The sequence below is a fragment of the Watersipora subatra genome, unplaced genomic scaffold (genome assembly GCF_963576615.1).
Source record: "Watersipora subatra unplaced genomic scaffold, tzWatSuba1.1 SCAFFOLD_232, whole genome shotgun sequence".
Taxonomy (NCBI): Eukaryota; Metazoa; Bryozoa; class Gymnolaemata; order Cheilostomatida; family Watersiporidae; genus Watersipora; species Watersipora subatra.
This window is the reverse complement of record NW_027045359.1, coordinates 5,287-7,929: the sequence shown is the minus strand read 5'-3', so window position 1 is coordinate 7,929 and position 2,643 is coordinate 5,287.

Here is a 2,643-nt window from a genome sequence, read left to right as displayed (position 1 = left end):
CCTAGTAAGTACTATTACGTGTGAGATATATGTTAGTTATATAAGAGTAACGCTATTGTTATTCTAAAAGCTTCAATAAAGACATCATACAGTAGACACTCCACTAATGTAAACCTCCTTTTGTGTCATTTCAGGTTTTACTTTGTATTACGTAAAAAATTCCATATAACATAAAGCGTCACCTTTGTGCAATTTCTCAAATTGATTTTGAATCGCGAGAATAACATAGTTAGCTTTGAAAATAATATTTTCTCTCTTTCCACCCTTGGGAAAAGAAGAGTTTGGGCGGGATAATATCTCTATTATATATTAGTACTCCAGCAGTCTAGTTAGCCATGAGAGATTGTCAAGTGTGCCTATAAAGCACAGAGAATAAGTGTGTGCATAATTATTCAGAAATACCTAAAGGCGGTCGATTGTTGCTGCTGTTAGAGTGTCAGCCTACCAGGCTGAATGTCACAAGTTAAAAGTCTAACGGTTTCTTTACACCTTGTAGATCGTGAAGTAACAAGCAAAGGTGAACCTGATAATTGTGGGTATGTAAATAATAAGAGTAGAGACAGTGGAGCTGGATACAGAGTGGTTGGTGAGAAGACTTCCAGTAGTGATTATAGTAACGAATATAAAAGTCCCAGTAGTGGATACAAAAGTCTGGCTACGGAATACAGTAGCGAATACAAAAGTCTTACAACCGGATACAAGTCTTTTAGTAGTGGATACAAAAATCCAAATACTGGATACGAGAGTTTTGGAAGTAGATACAAGAATTCCATTTATGAACACAATAGTATCTATAGCGGATACAAGAGTACCATTGGGGGATACAGGAGTACCAGCAGTAGATACAGAAGTATCGGTAGTGGATACAGGAGTAGTGGTGGAGAGTACAACAGTTCAAGGGGTGAATATGTCAGCGGTATTGGAGGATACACCCCAGCGTTCACTGATGGTATGTAAACCTATATATATTTCCTAAGTCTGCACTTTAATTGTTTTTTACAGTATAATTGTGCTAGATAGATATATGTTATAGAGGGCATATCCATGTATATTAAAATTATAGGAAGAAATTAATATTTTGATTAAAAAATTTGTTTCCTGCTGTTCTGAACATGAAAAAAATAGACAGAAATAACTTTCCCCTAGTTTCACTAAAAAATACATTTTACTAGATGAATGATCGGCATTGCATGAGTAATAAAGTAATCACCCAATGTAGTTCAGTATCTTGAGCTAGTAACTTAAGCTAGTAACTTAAGCTAGTAACTTAAGCTAGCCTAGAATAGGAGCCATGAAGCCAGCTTGATATCTGGTCTCTGACACTAGCAATCACGGCCTTCAAGTGTGTTAGTAGTAACCAATAGTATTTCTGCTTTAAGCGTGCTTATTCTAACCGGTGTAATGAGTATGACCACAATTATTCCATGGTATAGCAATTCATTCCTAGATTTCAATCGTTATAACTGGAGAGGAAGAGATGACGACAAACACTAATATTTATATAAATATAGATTAGTGAAGCATTAACACTCTCATTCTTATCATTTTAGAATACAGCGATGGATATCCTGTGTCAAGCAGTGGAGTTTGTTCGAGCTCTTACAGTAAAGATTGTGACCGAAGTTGTGGTAGTAGCGGAGGTTGCGATAGTAGCGGAGGTTGCGATAGTAGCGGAGGTTGCGATAGTAGCGGAGGAGACAGCGGTGGTTGCTGCAGTGGAGATTAAACAATATGGTATTCGTAAGCAGCTGGACAAAGTAACGAAAACTGCCAATCAGCTAATGGAAATGATTGCTTTATTACATTAAGCTGTTTTAACCTCCATGAGTTTTGTTCAGCAAATATTATAGCTAGATGCAATTAAGTAGATTTGGGCTATTGATAGCGTGTTGGAAACCAGGCTAGGACAGATCAACTGAATTACATGCAACCATCGTTGAAGTTCTGAAAAGCCAAATGATCCATGAAATGGGGTTATGATGCCTTTGGAAAAGGATGAAGAGTACAAGTTGGAGAGATCCGCAATGTATATACTGCTGCAGTTCAGATGGGAATAAGTCTGGCCAGAAAGCACATAACGAGAGGAGGAGAGGTTTACTGATAAACAATGAACTCAATGCGATTGAGCTTATCTGGTTAAATCAAGTTTTACGATTAATCATGATTTTGAGTAATAGACCTAAATTTTGTGACATCCTGTAAGAGGAATTCTCAAACTAAAGACATCTAACCATTTCAAAGAGATATCATACATTCTGAGCAAAGAAAAATGGAGACAAATTAAATACATATCGTATATACATAATCATATTCATAGAGGCTGGCAGTTTTCTAGTTAGTCTTCAACTTCAGCTTACTTGGCAGTAGAACTGCTAAATTCTAAGTGGCTTGTGAAGAAACAAAAATCATTATCAACCCAATTAATACAAAATATATCTTTTTTCTATACGCCTACCATCATCTTTGTTGTGAGGCTCTCAGTTTAAGAGATCAAACCTGTTCATCTTACTAATTTATTTTTCGCTCTATTTAGGTTGTAGCCTCTACACAAACAGTCATTGAAACAGTCTGGACATTGAAAATATATCTACTGTGCAGTCCTGTGAAGTACTGGACAATAGACAGACTATATTGTCTCAAACA